The sequence below is a fragment of the Plectropomus leopardus genome, chromosome 5, assembly GCF_026936395.1.
Source record: "Plectropomus leopardus strain MGB_pleo_1.0 chromosome 5, ASM2693639v1, whole genome shotgun sequence".
NCBI lineage: Eukaryota > Metazoa > Chordata > Actinopteri > Perciformes > Serranidae > Plectropomus > Plectropomus leopardus.
Genome location: NC_142180.1, coordinates 36838216 through 36857246, shown reverse-complemented (window position 1 = coordinate 36857246; position 19031 = coordinate 36838216). Strand labels below are relative to the sequence as shown.

At 41.8% G+C, this 19031-nt stretch overlaps 1 protein-coding gene; it reads right to left on the bottom strand.

Annotated features, from left to right (window-relative positions):
• The window catches only part of znf644b (zinc finger protein 644b), a 344993-nt gene that overhangs the window by 229961 nt on the left and 96001 nt on the right, over window positions 1-19031 (bottom strand).

Here is a 19031-nt window from a genome sequence, read left to right as displayed (position 1 = left end):
AGCATCCTGAAAATCTGTATGATGAGTGAGTGTGTTTTTTTAATGGCGGTGAGTCAAACAAAGCTGCTTTTCAATCAAAGCAGCGTCACCCCAAAGGACTGTGTTTTTTCCTCCTCCTGTCTGAGGTACATGATCAGAAATACTCAGGGAGCGCAGAGCACATTGATTTGAGTGTGTTCCAAACGCAGACTGGCCCTGACAAGGTTGTTATAACAGTCGGAGGGGTCTATACAATCACTTAATTACCAAAGCTGTCAGTCAAAGAGGGTCGCTGCTGGCTCCGTCCATGGCTGCGAGCGGCGTTCCACTAGCAGCCTCCCTGAGTGATTGATCCATGCTGATGGCATCGCAAAAATAATTACAACTCGTCTCCTGATGTGTGATTCCATACCACATTCACGCTTCACAAAGGTAATCGGGGGGGATCAGGAGGGGTCAGTGCCATTTCCTATTACCTGGAGTCCAAGCAAAAGGGTAAAACAATGCAAACAGAGCGAGGCGAGGAGAAAAGACGCAGGAGGAGGAGGGGGCGGCGGGGGGCTGATGGACGTTACGGATAGCCGAGGAAGCTCGTGTGCACTTTGTCAAACTGTGCTGCGTGATTTCCTCCCCTCCCCTCCCCAGAGCCAGCACCAGCACATACTGTAACAGATTGATGGTGTCCAACGTGGGGTAATGAAAACTCAAAACAAGCACCGGGTCATTAAGCTGATTGGCATCACAATTGTCAAGCTGTTGGAGGCTAAATGGGGAGGAGTGAAGCTCGTTCACAAGCTTTCATCTGATGGAAACATTTGAGGCTCTACAGCATCACGTCAGCACTCAGGTGTGGTTTAAAGGGACAGTTCAACGCAAAAGTTAAAGAAAAAAAATCACATTTTTCCTCTTACCTGTAGTACATTTGATCGATCTAGATCAGTGATTCTCATCTTAAGGCCTGCGGGCCAAATCTGGTATCAATGGTTGGAATGCCGTAATGTTTAAAATGCCTTAAAATCCTTAAAATGTCCTAAAATCCTAGAAACATCCTATGGCCCAAAAATCAAAGAAATGGCCTAAATTTACAAAAACGTCCTTATTGCATAGAAACGTGCTTAAAATGCCCTAAAATCCTTAAAAATGTCCTAAAATCCCGGACACATGTTTGGGGCCCCTGGCCTGCTGTAATGTTGCAAAAGTGGCCCCTGAGCAAAGCCAGTTCAGTGTCTCTGCTCTGGATGGTTTTGGTGTGAGTGTTGGAGATATCGGCTGTAGAGATGTCCGCCTTCTCTCAAATATCATGAAACTCGATGACACACGGCTTGTGGTGCACAAAGCGTCAAAAAAAAAATGAAAACACTCTCATTCAAACTTGACGCACGCTTGTTCAGAGGACGTTTAATGTCGACACAGAGGTCGCCTGTTTACGCCAGTTAAATGTATTTTGTCAAAATAAACTTGACAGAAAATGTTTACTTTCTGCTCGATAAATGCATATTTCAAAGTACAAAAAGTACAGTGTTGGTAAAAACACCTTGTATTTAGGTTTATTTCCTTGTGCAACAAATAGTTAGATTTAGAGAAAAACATCACGGTTTGGCTAAACATCCCACAGGAAGTGAACACAGGCCTCACAGGGGAAAGTCTGATGTTTGTTGGACCCCTCCACCCGGCGGGCGGTCCAGGTCCTTAGGTTTCGCTGTTGTCGTTGTTGTTGTTGTTGTCAAACTGAAGCCATGAAAGGATGGCTTTTTTGGTCTGTGCGTGACGCGGAAATCACTGACGGAGCGGCGGCATTTGACAACTTTAGGTTGGAAAAAATACATTTGAGAAACTCTACAACAACGTCTCTTTCCAGAAATCACGACCCGGTTACTCAACATTACCACACACCTTTTGGTGAGCAGTTTCATGTAGGAACTATTTTCTTTCTACCAAACTACACCTGCTGACCGTATCACTGCGCAGATGAAAGCGTGTATCTACTCATGGAGGAGGGGCTTCTGTTTGTGACAGAGCGAGCTGTAAACATTAATGGCGTCCTCGTCGGCTGAGTTTTAAGTTTTTTAAATGTGTTAAGTTGGATGTTTTTTTTTTTTTTTTTTAAATTGATTTATTTTGTCTAATTTGGTTTGATTTTCTTTTTTTCTCCCCCTTTTTCTAACTCTGGATGCTTTAATAGCTATACAATTTGTATTTTTTATGCAGTCTAAGTCAGTTTATTTGAATGTTGTTAATAAAATTTGAAAGACAAAAAAGTTTTGTTTTTTTTTAAATTTAAATTTGTATTAGTTTTATTTTTTTATTTTTTGGCACATTGAGTACAAGCCGAGCACCATCCAGTTTCATTATTTTGGAGAGAAAACAGACATCTTTACGGCTTTATCTCAAACACAACTCAAAGTAAAATAATCTAGATTGATAAATAGCACTACAGGGAAGATGAAAAAAGATATGTTTGATTTTTGGGGTGAACTGTCCCTTTAAAGTTGCATTGCAACCCACGTACTTTTTGCTCTGGGAAGAAATAACTTTGTATTGACAACTAACTTCACTAAAACATGACATTTTGCTAAAACGTCCCCCTCTATTAGACTCAGAAGAATATTTTATGTCAACTGAATCTGCGTCTTAATGTGAATTGTATTTTCTTTCATTCTGATGGTTTCAAACCTGTAACGAAAACTTTATTTTCCTTAATAATTACCTCCACTACAAATATTCCTGCTCTTTTTGTGACAAAATATGGTGATTATTTGGTTTAGCCCTCTTTTGTTAAAATCTATCTCTAAAATCTACATTTTTTTTCCTGACAGATATTTCACATGTGTTAAGTGTGAGTGGCTCCATGGCAACTGACAGGCAAAAGGAGCCCAAATCACAAGTGGAGTCTGCCATACGGTTTCAGATGCTCTTTGTGGAGGCATTCATATTCATGGTGAAAGCATTAACCATCATTAACCGTCTCCCTGGTCTTGACACAGAACGGCAGCATAAGGAGGACTGGCAGAGACATGATGCATCTGTGCCACACATTACCCATCCTTCAAATCCCAACAGCACGCCGACTCCCTCATTGTAAAACAAAAAAAAAAAAGACCAAAACACGAAGAACACAATGTAAATTGCGAATCAAGCGAGTAAACAATGTACATATGGTATCTCCACCTGAAGGGACCATCCCCGCTCTCCTCGTGTTATTGTGGAGGCATGATGTCACTAATGAACCCCGCAAAATGCGGCGGTGAATAATGAAACACAACGCTGCATTTTGCAACAGAAAGAATAAAAGGTGAAATCATCAGCAAGCAAGGGAAGAAAGAGTGAAAGAAAGCAAGCAATGATTAAATGATCAAAAGCTGGCAGAGCGAGTCTCTGTGTCACTGCGAGGCACACTCATCTACCCACAAGTGAAAGTTAGGTTTCAAGCACAGTGTAATTATAGCTGGGGATGTCAGTTTGACATTAATGCAGCCAGCAGAAATTCCCTAATTGGCCTCAGAGGAGAAAGTGAACCAGAAAATATATTAACATTTTAAAAAAGCATATTTTGCCTAATCCTTTCACTTTCCAACAATATTTGAAGACCAAAATGCCCCAGGCATGAGAATTTAAATGAGCAATTTTGTTTTTGAAGGAAACGGCCAATGAGACAGAAAATAGACTAAAGGGAAATCATTAGTGTATGAGAGATCCTGACAGGCTCGCCTTGCTGACTGGCTGGCCTGTCACTAGGAGTCTGTGTTCTTCAGCTCCACGCTATGAGCTAAGCTGATAACATGAAAAGACCCATAAACGTGCAGCCAGAAGTCAAAGCCTATTATCTAGAAATTCAAATGCGAGGGTAAGGATGAGAAAAAAAACTGGGAGGGGAAGGGGGGGGGCTCTCTCTGTCTCCTGTAGGGGAAAACTGGCCAGATCGAGAGATCTTGTAATAGGCCCTGTTATCCGACACAAACGTGTGGCTGCGGCGCTGCCAGAAAATATTGCAACAATTCATAACATCACTCAAAAAAAAAAAAAAGAGGGGGGGTGCGAGATAAAAGCAGAGCGAACATGGATGGCAACAAACTGCTTAAAGTTAGGAGGAGATGCAATGTCACATGTGCCCAGGCTGATGTGATATGACCGTATCAGAGAAACACAGCTAAGTGCAGTCAGGAGACGTTAGCCCAGTCCCCCGGTGATGAAGCAGCTGAGGCAAGCATCGCCCCTGGCGTGGGACTGCAGGGCAAACTGCTCAGGCTGGAGAGCCTTGCCCTTTTGAAACAAAACAGAGAGGAATGGCCAGGGGAAGCTGGCCGGCCTCAGCAAAAAGGGGGCCAGGTTTATTTCCTCCAGCAATAAAGAGAAAAAAAAGAATGATTGAGAAGACAGAGGAAAGTGAGAATAACAGATCTCAGAGCTTGCGTCTCTTTTTGTGCGACAACAAAGGGCATATGATATTCCAGCCTCCTTTACAGCCGGCCGGTCAGAGGTTTTCTTCTGGCACCTCGGTACCCCCCCTTCCCCAACACTCGCCCCGCTTTATTCCACTCACAATCATAGATCAGGACTGCTTGCCGAGGTATAGGGATTTGATTTTTTTCTATTAGGCTGTTACCCTGAACACAGCAATTTAATCAGGCCCTTTGATAAACATTTGACACAAAGCAGTGGGCTTCTGTCTCTGCTGCCTACAGCCCAGGGCAAGAGATTGAGACTGACGAATTTTCATCCACAATTTTCTCTATTTTAACTCCACCTGTCAAATAGTATGCCAGTCAGTGTGACACAAAGATGGGGGAAATCAAAGCCTCTCTCATCTTGGAGGAACACAGACGTGCAGAGGGCTACAAGTTTAGCGGGGGATTACAACGGCACACAGACAGTGGAGCGATGCAGATCAGGCGCCAAACATTTTTCTGCACGCACCATAAATGAGCATAATCACCAAAAAGGGGAGGGAATCACAGGATAACGCATGATACTATCACGATTCTTGGTCCACGACAACAACACTATCACGATATTCTGCGATAGTTGATGTATTGCAAGATAATTCATATACAACACATCAAAATGTCTGTGACGAGTAGAAAAAATACCCCTCAAAAAGGCAAAAATCAATAATTATGTATTTATTCACTGCATTGAGGTTTCAGTTTCACACAACTGAGATGAAACAACACACAAAGTGCACAGTGCCTCTAACGCTCACTGGCTCTCGTTCACGAAACGTAAATGTAATCTGGCAGTTCTCAATATTTTAGTAGCTCCAGTGTGTTCGTAGGTAAATCTACGCCTGCCTCTGATCGCTCGAGGAGCTTGTGTAAATAAGGAATGCACTTGAGTATTGCTTTAAGAAATTACAACTTTAATTTGCTCCCTTATGTTAACAATATACGCTAAAAAATATATATAAAACTTTCAGCTAAATTAGTTGGCTGTGATGGTTGTAAGAATGTATAGCGATTTCTGAGATCATAACAAGGCCTAAAATACTGAGCCTGAACACGACCACACCCGAGTTTCTCCCTTTATGGCTGTTCATGGGCAGGGATGAATGCAAATCGCTGAGTAAGCAGGAGCACGCTGTCAACTTATGACTGATTGGTATTCATGAACTACACGTGATTATGATCAAATCAAAGTTTTCCACAGCGCCATAAATCTGGTGTAGGTTTTTTAGTACCAAGGTGATTTATGTGCTCGCAGATTTACTCACAGTTCATGAATGAGACCCACTGATTTGTAACTTGTCCACGACGTCTTGCATCATCCCAATGTCAAATAGACATAAACTGACAAAAGCCCAAACTGCCAGAAATCAGAACGGTTCTAGAGTAGCTGCGGCGCTGCTGCGGCGCTGCTGCGGCGCTGCTGCAGAGCTGCTGTAGAGCTGCTGCGGCGCTGCTGCAGAGCTGCTGTAGAGCTGCTGCGTTGCTGCCTGCTGCTGTAACTACTTCTGTTCCACAATAAAAAGCACATACTCCACTCATTTATGGAGCCATGTAAACCACTGTATTGTCAACAACACAGTCCTGGAAATATTTCACAATAAAATGCCTTGCATTGTCCCAACATGTCCCAAAATCCTAGAAATGTGCAAAACCCAAATATGTCCTAAAATCCTAGACCACGCTAAGATCCTTGAAATGTCCTAAACTCTGAGAACTGTCCTAAAGCCTAAGAAATAACCTAAAATCCAAGAAACATCTTGAAATCCTAAAAACGTGCTGAAATCCAAAAAACGTCTCAAAATCCTGGAAATGTCCTAAAATCTGATAACTGTCCTAAAACCTTAGAAATAACCTAAAATCCAAGAAACATCTTGGAATCCTAAAAACGTCCTAAAAAACTGGAAATGTCCTAAAATCCTAGAAGCATGCTAAAATCCCAGAAATGTCCTAAAATCTTAAAAACATCCTAAAATCCTAGAATGTGCATTACTCGTTGTGTGTCACATACATTCTGTGTCTCCATGTACAAGTTGCCTAAAACCTGCAAAGTAAAAAGCCTTGTGCCATCACCTAATGACATTCTGTCAACTGAAACGTTATCAGAGGGCTTTTATTTTGACACACATGCGTGACAGCAACCTCGCAGCACTGCTGCGTCTCACACTCTAACAGCGCTGGTACTGCGATGCTTCTGCAGAGCTGCCTGTTGCTATGAGTTCTGTATTTCAACAAGTATAAGCACATATTCCACTCATTTAGGAAGCCATGCAGCTCCTGCATTGTCAGCAACACAGCCCTGCAAATACTTCACAATAAAATGCCTGCGTTATCAACTGAGGGGATTCTGTCAACAGAGACAATGTCAGAGGGCTTTTATTTTGAAACGGAAGCAGGTATATATGTATTTTGTCATGTCTGTTAGTGGTATAGACACTAAAACTTCATGTTGACTGTCTATTTATGACGTCAAAGCTCATGAACACAATAAAGTTTGAAGAATCCCCAACTTGGAAACTCAACCTTCTGACATCACACGAATGTAGCATTAATTTGGGGGATGTTTAGAGCACACAGATGTTTTAATGAAAATATGCATAAAAGGCACCAGTGGTATCTATAACGTGTCGCAAGAGGAAGTCTTGTGGTACACTGCAACATGTTTGTCCCTCTCCTAATCAACATCCAGCTCATGCTGCATTGGAAGCACAATCACCTCCTTGAGCAAAAATGTCAAAAACAACCCGAACCCCTCCCTGCACTGCGCTATCAGCCCGAATCCTCACACTTCTCAACAGTCATTTGCAACAAACATCTAACTAGAGGAAACTACAAACTACAAACCATTTGACCCTGCAGCACAGAGAACGGAGCAGCCCTTTCTCACCCAATGGAAGCAGGCTCAGGTCGCCAGGGTCAACACCTTCTTTGCTGAGCCTACAGCGGCGTGCAAGCCTCAGACTCGTGTAAACATCGGGGGACTCAACATGGCCTGAGAGCTTTGCGGACCCGCAGCAACGCTCCCCGGAGACCAGGCAGGAAATGCGCGCTACAAGAACGCTCGGCGAGCAGCAAATCTAAATGCAAAATGTGATTATCTGTTCATTAACTCCCATAATTGAGGTGAACGGCGCTAGTTGCTCGACTGTCACAGAGACCGCTCTTATTCGCCCCTCTGGTGCCGGCGTGCACTACAACACAGAGAAGCAAAACGCAGCACATAGAGCATTCCAGAGGCATCAATGCTGAGAATAAATGATATGACCTCTGGCTATAGCATGGCCTTCAAATCTAAATCCCTACCTGACCAGCAAGAATCATCCTCCTTTATTCATTCCTCCTGCATACCAAATACTTTTTCTGCACCGAATCGCATCTCCGTGAATCTTTTGATTCCTTTCAATCAGTTTCAAGGACTGTAAACAATGGGGGCCGCGGATATGATAGGGAAGGAAATCTACCTCAGCTCAATTAAGGAGCTGCCCTGCAGCCTCCCGCGGCCCTGAGAGATAGGAGCTATAATTAGAAGAGGGCAGTTAACTTGCAGACATTATTGATGATCCGCTGCTGACACCTCCCTCATGTTAGCATTAGCATTTTCCCTGAGCTGGGGCTCATGTCAAGAGAGGCTGGTCTCCCAGAGTCCGTGTCAGCAGGGGGGCTGTATATGAGCTACACGGCGAGGCCACATTACGGAGAGAGAGGGAGAGAGAGAGACACCCGAGCTCCTCTCCAGGCCCCTCTTGGTGCTCGTCCACCTGATGGGAACACGGAGACTTGGCTGTTCTCCCCCTCATCAATACAGCAGGGCTCTTTGTCAGTAATTTGCAATAAGTGTCCGCGCCACATCTTAAGGGACCTGGAAATCATTACTGGCTGAGGCCCTACTCTGCTGCTAATTGGATGCGTTGGGCCTTATCAACTGAGGATTTTCCGAGACCTTTGACAGATACCAATTCGAAAATCATTGTTCAGTTGTCAATTTAAGAGACCGTTAAAAGAGCTTATTTTAATTTTAATTGGAACTTCCTCCTGCCTTCACAGTGAGCTGCGAGGATTAAAAATGAGCTCAGGGCATGTGTGTGCATGCATGTGTGTGTGTGTGTTCCCCTCAGATGAGGAGGGGAAACTACGCAGGTCAAATTGACGGGTAACAGCTCTGACCAGCGTACGAATGAAGACGGCACGCATGCACATTTAGTTTACAAGAAGCTTTCCTGGGACTTCATCATCAACATCAAATAAGTCGGAATCTGAGCTGCAAAGCTCCCAATTAAGCAAAAACCGCATCCGCTTAGGATGTTTGTTGGCCGAGTGTGCTGGGACCATCATCGATCACCCCCAGTAAACTGACCGGCTGATAGTGCTGCCCTAACATATTTATGTGCTGCACTCTCTCAATGACCCTGAACTGAAACACTCTCCTGGCTTTAATAAGGCCTGGGAAGGCTCAGCGCCGACTCTGTATGCATGCAGGGTGAGCGGCTGCGAGCGCTGGCAGACGCGCAAAGAGCTAATATGCGTAAAAGGGCGTAGGGTTCGGATGAGCCGCTGACGGTGACACGGCCACCCGGGAGCAGAGGGCGCGGGGCTGAGGGCGAGGGAACGAGGCTCGGCAGTGACTGTTTTGACACCTCTGATCATTTAAGATGCTAGTGATCCCCTTTTAACCCTTAAAAAACAGACATTCAGTGGACGGCTACAGGAGATCATCGTTTTCATGATCCTGTTTCACTGCTATCTGACACGTTGAACTAATTTACAAAAATCTTGGAAACTGAATGTCTTGAAAAAAGTAAAGTAAATATGACTATTAATCTAAATGTATGTTTACTTGGAGTTTACTCAACGCGTAGCTGTATTGATTTAATTTTGTGAAGCTGAAATTAACTTGCTCTTTTGTGTTGGAAACTTCAATAAACAAAGTAAGTCTGACTTAACTTTGTCATCGCAAAGAAGATTTTGGCAATGATGAAGTTTGGAGATCTGCCAGTTCTGTTATATTAACATATTTAAGAAAATACAAATATTATTGACTAGTTTGCAACCAGCAGAAAACGGATATATAGCACAGTAAAACTAGTTTACTTAAGTTGCTGAAACTTAGAAATATTGATTTAATTAAACTTGTAATGTTTAAGTTGCAACAACTCAAGTTAAAAGAACTAAATTTTAAGATGACTTAACAATAAGATATAATGTAAACACTGCGCTGCGTTACATGTGGTGCAAAACAACATGTAAACGTGCAATGGCACCAAAGAAATGAAAGCTAAATTCATCATAATGCCTTTGCACAAGCAAGAAATATTTTGTTTATGTTTTTACATGTAAAAATTCTTTGGATCAAAATGTTTTATGTTTTTAATTTGTCAAATCTGATGGGAAAAAAATCCAATTTTGTTCTAGTTTTTTAATTATTTTCAAATAATCTCTGAATTTTAAGGAATGTTTTATGTTTCTACACATAAAAAATCTTTTGGATCAATGTGTTTGGTGTTTTTATTTTGTAAAATCTGATGAAACAATGCCTTATTTTATTATTTTTTACTTTTATTATTAGAATTTTTGTAATGACAGTTTCAATACTTCTATCAGATATTATGGTTTTAGCTTTTAGCTGAGGTTGGGCCGATTTTAGGGATATGAAGCAATTTGAAGATACTCCAAGAATTGAAAATAAGCAAAAATGTCGGCACCGGAGGACCATTTCTGTTGCAGAGTTGAAAGGGTTAAACCACCGTGTCTTGATCTGCAGAATATCATCCCAATATAAGTAAAACTGCACAATTCAAGCTGAAGTTGTGTGACGGCAAAAACAGTAAACTGTGTTTTCCCCCTTTTTTTGTGTTTTAAGTAAATAGAGCTGTCATTTGATAATAAACCTGGCATTAATGTTAATTCCACCATCCAGTATTTGCAGTCTTAGAGGCTTAGAGCAGGAGAGCAATACTGTTCAGAGGGTAATAAGTGTCTAATTAAGGACTAGACAGGAGGGAAATTGCCATGGTATAAAAGAGCTTTTTTCTTTTTTTTTTTCTCCTCTCTCTGCTGCTTTTTCACAACCATGTCTCTGGGAGCCGGCGTTGTGTTTGCCGGCTGTTTTACTCGCTGTCAGAAAGGATTTGAGGCGAGGAGCCATCTAAGCATGCGTACGAGGGGATTCATTTGACCTCATTATACATCAATAAAGAAGGAAGCCGGTTTACTAAATATCACCATGCTGCCCGCACTTCATGTCAGATCATACAGGAGTGTGCTAAAAAGATGATTCCAGAAACGTCTGGTGAGCAGAGAGGGAGGAAGGAGGGAGGAAGGGGAGGAAGAGGGGAGGGAGGATGGGAGGGGGGTTGGGGGAGGATGAGGGGGAGGTTGAACCCTGACTAGCCAGGAGGGATTCTGACAAGCAGAGGGAAAAAAAGCAGAAACGCAAAGCCCTGTTTAAGAGCAGAGCAACTGAAGAAAAAGATTTATGCTTTTAATTAATGGCAATTAAACCGTGCCTGTTGGGCTGGCCTATGGCAATTGTTCTCAGTAAAAAGGAGGCCGAGCTGGTGACAAGCATTTGAATCCACTAAGTTCTACCAGGGGAGCTGACACTGCAGGCATCAAACCTAAACTAAATCAATAAAAGAATTAAACTTTTATAAATTGCATTTTGACAAGTATCAGATAGCGCTAAGCTTTGATATTACGAATTCCTCGGAGGTGATGCAAACAAGGAGAGGCACACTTAGAGATCCAAACAATCAAAGGGTCTCGTTAAGCGTGTGCTGTCAGATGCGGCACTGCTATTAATTACTACAAATTAATGTGACTCTCTCCACCTCTGCTGATTGCGATGATAATCAAGCTCGGCTCGGCGCGGGGGAACATATGCAACCCTGCCAAAAATAATGAGCGCAGAAACCAACAGACGCTCCTCTACGGTTTGTGTTTACAAGCCCAAAATGCTTGTTGCTTATTTTATCCTGCAGCCACACACATGCATACATATGCAACCCCGGTGCCGCTCTGCTAATCTGCTATGCATGTACATAAATGTACATAATGAGTTTCTGCATTTGATTTTTCAGAGAGCCCCTATATCAGTAAACAGACTTCAAGGTTGCTGATCGTTTACGCCCCCCCCCCTCATACTAACACACATTTGTAAGACACAAAAGTAGCAGTTAAACTGAGCAATATGTGTTCAGACAAAAGTAGGCGTGACACTGTCTAGAAGGGGAGCAAAAGAAGGAGGGGAGGGGGGTAGGAAGTGTTCAAAGCTGGCATGACAGCTCAAACGTCCTGTCACTTAAATCACTGTTCATATCTGCACATGACGAATCCAGAAACGCATCCAGCATTGTGGTGACATCATGCTCCCGAGCGCCAACAGGCTTTCTAAATGAGACTGAAAGCAGTAATTACTGCACGCCCCCGCGCTAAATTGTTTACCATGAGACTGATCCAGCTCGCTGGTGCTGCTTACTCACCCAATTTTTCATCCTTAATTTTGAGATCTTTCATGGCGTTTTCAGCTAACACTCGCACTATAGTGGGGCACGCCGGAGCTCACACTTCAGTCTAATTTGCTCAGCGTTTATGTATTATTCATTATTATTCAATGCATTTTTTCGGAGTGATTTGCAAATTCTATCAGTACACTTAAGTTTACACACATAATACAAAATGTAAGATTTTATGTTTCCCTACAAGACACAATCGCTTTGAGGGAAATACATTTTACAGAAGTTGGCAATGTAAATTTAATGGCACAGATAAATGGATACTCTGCCTCGTGAACATTAATATGTGGAAATTATTTTCAGAACTGCAGACAGTGAATGCCCGGCGAAGCGTTTGAAGGGTAATAAGCTGCGGTGGAAATATCTTCATTCTTTATTGGCAGGTGAGTGCTGTCAGTGCCACAGAGCACCAGCTGGCTTGCAGGTGTTTGCCCTTGTTGACGCCGTTTTTAAAGTGCAGCCTACACGATCTCATTCCCCTGATAAATCTGTCCCACACGCCGCCTGACTACGGCGACCCCGTGACCTCTCCAGATCTCAGCACCCCAGAGAACCCTAATCGTGACCTAATGGGGACTCGGAGCATCTTATTAGCAGGATTCACACATTTTCACCAATAAATTTCTTCTTCGTGACTTTGACGCAAATTTTCAGACCGTACATTCTCTGAAATAACCACAGATACTCCTTATTGTTTTTTTTATCACTATATAACAGCTTTTTTAAAACAAACATTGTTTGTTTTAAAAATCTGAATCCAAAAATGAGACATTTTTTCCCCCTTTAAAACTTTTTGGGTGATTTTTAAAGAAAACATACCTTGTAATCCCGCAGGCCTGACACCATTCATCACAGCCCGAACCTGCAAAAACAGAAAACATGGTTAGATTTTTGAATTTCTGACGGTCCTTGAACACATCATGTGTTATTATACGGTTTGTGAATCAGACTTCCATGATTTTTCCAAAACTTTCAGAATATACTTAGTTTTCCAAAACTTATCCAGGCCTGGAAACTGCTATTTGTGAATTATATGACTTTTCAAGGTATTTCATGACCATATTAACCCTGTGTTAGCCGTTTGTGTGTGGACGGTTTGCCTGAGCTCGTCAAGGTCACGGCGGCTGAGAAGACCCCCCCCCCTCCTGAGGAAAACTTGGGAAGGGATGTCTCCGGTTTCACACTCATTTCTATGCAATTCTCACTCTCTGATCTCGAGTTAAAAGACAGCGTCGACACTCTTAAGAGCACGCTCGACTTCTTTTGTGCATAATATGCCTAAAATTCAGGTCATCTGTTGTATTTTTAATTTTTGACAAAGTATTCCACCTTTATGAAGAAATATGTAAAACAAAGGCACGAGAGCGTCCACGCTCCGTCATTACCTATTCCCACTGTCACAGAGGTTCAAAACGTGCTGCGATGCAAATGAATGCTACAATATCAAATGAGGAACCTATATGTGCCTCTATAGAAAACACTGCTGTAATAAAGAATGTATGGCATTATGTGTAACCTCCTTCTCTGATTTTAATGCTTAGCATTTATATGCAGTTAGACCTCATTATGATAATTTGATATTTTGACTGAATGGCTAGAGGCAGGATTATAAGAGAAGTCTGTTTTAGAATGTTAATGTCTGCCTTTGAAACTAATGCATGTATTTATTGATTTTTCACTCCTAAATCTATCCTTCTTAAGTTGTCATGGTTTAGTTGGAGGAGGGGGGCGTGGGTGTCTTTTTTATTTTTTTTTTTAAACAAAGTGGTCAGGGCCCGAAACTGGGGAAATGCATAATCATTAACACCGAATCCCTCGCATTCGTGTGTTACGCCTCTTTTTTTTTGCCTCAATGTCACATTTCACAGATGCAGTATTAGCTACGAACACGTAAGCAGAGGCAGGAGCGGGTGGAGAAAATCTGGCGGCGGAGAATCTGAGAGACAGATTAATGCCTCGCTGGTACTTCAGTGTATCAGGACAAGGATTACTGCGGTAACAGCTGCGCCCACGAGTCCCCTGACTGAGAAGAATTACAAGTATTATCACCTACATCATTAAAGTAGGGTTCATAGATGTGGAATGGCTTCAATCAATTCATCCCCAGATAACACCGAGCCAGCTGGACCCCCTGCGTGAGAACTTGACTTAATTGGCCAATAAGTGGTGGGGAAGGGTGTATGCTATTTGATCAAATTACGGGGCCCCAGCGAAGGGATTACAGTTTTTCGGATGAGTGTGGATGGAGGGAGGCCGGCGGCGGCGGAGGAGGCAGACTGCGGGGTCACGGCTACCGTTAGCATGGGCCCAAATAAGCCTGTCCGCGGCTAAGTGTGAGGCCGGTGAAAAATGGTGGCCCACTTGGCACTGGGGAAGGGGAGGAAGGAAGCAGTATCCAGGTCAGCCTTTTGCTTCGGGGAAATATACTCATTCATCATCCCCCCCTTGGCCTCATTTCTGGCTGGTGATACTTGTAAACTAATAAGTTCCTTGTGCTGTTTAGTTCGGATCATTATGCTACAAACGCAGGAACTTTTACTTCATGTGGATGTGCAGGATTTACAGTGGAGGGAAGGAAACACAGCTATTTACCACAATGCACTGCTGTAATTAGGCTTTAGACGCGGAGATGTTGGCGCCGCGTACACTGTAAAATCTGACCGCCTGAAATCAGTTAAAATAATCCTGGAAACATAAACCTGGAAAAGAAAATATAACTATTAGTCTTTTGTTTGCTTTATATGTCTAATCAAGTTTACTCAAAAGTTAGCTGCACTTATTTAATTTTGTGACGGGCCAATCACAGCAGCTCATTTCTTGGATTTTAGGATATTTTTAGGATTTTAGGATGTTTTTAAGGATTTGAGGACATTTCTAGATTTTTATGACATTTATTGGCTTTTTGGATGTTTTTAGGATTCTAGGACGTTTCTACGATTTTGGGACTTTTCTGGGATGTTAGGATGTTATTGTGATATAAGGATGTTTCAAGGATTTTAGGACATTTGAAGGATTTTAGGACTTACTAAGATTTCAGGAAATTTGGGGAATTTTAGCATATTTACAGGATTTGAGGAAATTTATTGGCTTTTAGGATGTTTTTAAGATTTTAGGACATTTTTACGATTTTAGGATGTTATTTGTATTTAAGGACGTTTCAAGAATTTTAGGACATTTCTGGGATTTTAGGATGTCACTGAGATATATAAGGACGTTTCTTGGCTTTGAGTACATATTTAGGTTTCAAGGACATTTTAGGACATCAGGGGCTTAGCTAGGACCTCTGTTGGGGGTTCAGGAGATCCTCAACTGGCACTTTTTTCCCTTTATAAAGAAGCAGCAAAGTAATAACATGAGGAATACAGCAGAATACAGATGCTATATAGTTGTTGAAGTTGCTAAAACTTGGAAAGATTGATTTAATTAAGGTTGTAATTTTTAAGTAAGTTTTAAGTTAACAATTAGACATAAAGTCAACATCAGACTAATAGTTCTATTAGCTGACATTTTACATGGTTTTTAGGGACTGTATTTGTTTCTAAGGTTGTTTTCAGTGATAGTGAGGATGTTTTTAGTCTTTAATATTATTTATCTTCACATTTTGCACCTGAGATTTCTGAGAAACGCTCTTTTATTCTGCTCTGTGTGGCAAAATGACAACAAAGATGAGCGTAATTGATTTTAAGGCAATCAGTTTCATAGATCTTTAAAGTAAAATAAACTCGTCAGGTTTTACAGTGCAGCAGCATTCGCCGTGTTGCACTATTTCAGCTGATTATTCAAATGTTTAATTAGCATTCAGATGTATGGTTGGGCTCTTGTGGCCATAATGCATACACAACTAAATCTGCTCCAGTAACCGTAAAACCAGCCAAAAAATCAGGGAGATAACAGGAATTTAAATTAGTTAAAATGCCAACGCTTCGCTGGAATTACCTCTTTGCAATATTCATGGGTGAAATGGCTTGGCTGAGAGGCATTTTCATTATCATTATTCCTAAGTACAATTTAGTCATCAGTGCCCGACTCGGTTGCAGTTCTTTTTCAGAGGTGGGAAGGAATTCACCTCTACAGGACATGAGGGTAAAGAGAATCTAATTAGTACTGCGGCCCTGAAAGGCAACAGAATATCTAAAAATGAGGCGGACTGGACTGTTTACAAAATGGGGATTCATGATGCAATTTCAGCTCACTTCTGTGTGTGTGTGTGTGTGTGTGTGTGTGTGTGTGTGTGTGTGTGTGCGCGAGGAGAAAAAGAGAGAGGAAGAGTGTGTCTCCGCAGCCATTTCTCAAGATAATTCCTTGCTGGAGAGCATGTTTGTCATCGCTGTTAAAGTGTGGTGCACATTAATTCTAGTTTTGCCGCGGTGTAATTCTGGCAAAATGAGCGGCCCTCCAGGGGGCCCCTGCGTGTAGACTAACTACTGGACAGAATTAGACTCCACAGTCCCAGCTATTCATAATGTCATTAATATAAAGGCAATTAAATGAGTTTTTAACCTCCAACCTCTTATCGTTATTAATGAACGAACGGATGGAACAAAAACCCACCCGAGATGAAGCTGGTAATTATCTTTGCATCAGGCCCTTTGAAACAGGTTTGAAAATTAAAGCTTAGCAAATGAATTGTTGGGGTTTGTTTCCAGGCAAACCCCGGAGGGAGATGATGTGGTTTAATTTAATCACATGATGTCATACCAGGCGGGTTAATTAGATGGGTTTTTACTGTCGCTGGGGCTCGGTGGCCGTCGCGCTGGCAAACACGCGCAGCAGCAGCAGCAGCAGCGTCCCTCCCCACTATCAAACTGTCAAAGTGGTCATTAGTATCTCATACTCTTTTCACTGTAAAGAACACTTGTGCATGATCAGGATAATTAAAAAAAAAAGCACAGAGACGGAGCGCCTGAAGGTCGTGTGTTTCGATATGCCCATTATGGCCTTATAACAATAGTAATTATGTAAGTGATTGTTCAGCCCAGTCGGTGTTATCAGGTTCCTAACATGCTGACATGAAGAACAGGGTTCACGCACATTTGCACCAATTAATACCTACGACTCTTCTAGACTCTGAAGCAAATTTTCAAAACCACACAATCTCTGAAATGACCGTCAATACTGCTTATCTGATCGTTTTCATTAGTGTGAAATAGCTTTCAAAAAGGGCTTACAATTTTAAATGATTATGTTTGTTTTACTATAGATTAAAAAAAACATGCCTTCAAAGGCTTTTTAAAAAAATGTGGGCCTTTTTTTTCTTTTAAAAAAATTGCCATTATTAAAGATTTTTTATTTGCTTTTTTTTCTCTTATTATTATAATTTTTTGGGGTTATTTGTTGCTTCTTTTTATCTCATTTAAAATATTTTGATAGGCTGTTATTCTTACTTACTTTCTGGTGATTTTTTTCTTTTTAAAAAACTTAAAATTTTGTCTTTTTTTAAAAAATGGCTTTTTAATTTAATTTGGCAATATTTAAAAAAAAAAAAAAAAATCTTTTGGTAATGCTTTTTATTTAAAGTTTTTGGGGGATTTTTAAAGAATGTCTTCTTTAAAAAAATCACCAAAAATAGCACTACTTATCACAGCCAGAAACTGTAAAAAAAAAAAAAAAAAAAAAAAAAAGAAATTATCATTGGATGGTCAAATTTTGGACGGTTCTTTAAAACATCATTTGTTAATATTGAGGTTTGCAAAAGAAATTCCAAGACTTTTCCAAAACTTCCAAATTAAATTTAGTTTTCCAAACCTTTACCAGGCCTGGAAATTGCTATTTGCAGATCCCATGACTTTTCTAGGTTTTTTCCTGACCCTGTAAGAAGCACCTCCGGTCAATTTCACTGCAAGAAAGAAAAGAAATCTTCTGGTGATTCTTTCCAAGAAAATCTGAGAGGCAGGACGGCGGAGTCGCAGAACTCGTTTGACCAGGAGCAGAGAGTGAAGGAGGCAGGTTTCTCTGCTCCGAACCCCTCACTGCTCCCCAGACGGTGTGGGTGAAGGTCAGAGGTCATTGTCACTGTGTACCCAGTTCTGCAAACAGCTCATTAGCGAGTCGGCAGTCTCACAACAGACAGCACTCTTGGGATCGGGGTCACGTTTGGTACCTGCTCCACGCCCCGTTTGTTTAGAGGTCTCTTTAGGGACTCTTTCATGCTTTCTGCTTCATGTTTAATTAATAATTAACTTATGTCAACCGCTTGTTTACCCACATGGGGTAACACAAAAAGAGAAAATGCTGCACTGGCATGATGATGATAATTCACATTTATTGTTGGCTTGTTAGCTGAGCCCTTCTGCTCTTGTAATTACCGCCCTTTGGTTACTTGTTTAGTTACAAATTCACGGAACGCGCACAAAGTACTTTTATCGACGGCAATAAATAACACATAAAATCTTTAATTCAAGGTCACATTTCTTTCTTATTGTGTAAAATATGACATATGCCCGGCGGGTTTCTGCAGCTGGAGGAGATCCTCCAACAATTTTCCAGTCTCACATTCCCCGCGTGGCTCTCAAATTGGAAAAATAGGTGTAAGTGTGATTTTTCACGCGTCCTTGGACTGCTAACTAACCTGTCAAACGGGTAAACTGCGCTCCGTCTTGCTGACAACAATCTGCAAATGAGCTACAAGTAATTTACTGTGATTATGCTGCCAAATGAGTCGAGTTGTTTTCTTTCTTTTTGCCTCTGACAGGAGGACAGAGCGGCTACCCGTCAAAGTCCTCGCTGCACCTCATTTGGCTAATGCATTTGTTTGAAATCTGGGTGACGCTCAGCGATCATGACAATTAGCGGTGAAATGAAGAGTGACAGGGGTCAAAGCCTGACGTCTTTATTACAGTCGTCTCTGATCGCAGAAGGCCCGGCTGCGGCGGGAGCGTGGAGACTCGAGCCGAGACTTGACAGAGTATAAATCTGTCTGTCTGAAGGTCAACAGAAGTGAAGAGGTCCCCCGACCCGCTGACCCGCAGGTCCGACTTGACATCTCTATCTATAGCCTGTGCCCATGACAAAGACGCCGCTGACAGATGGAGAGGGAAGATAAAAGAGCAGGCTGCACTTCTGATGACCTGAAAGGTTTCCTTTCTTAACCGTGTGGTTAAAT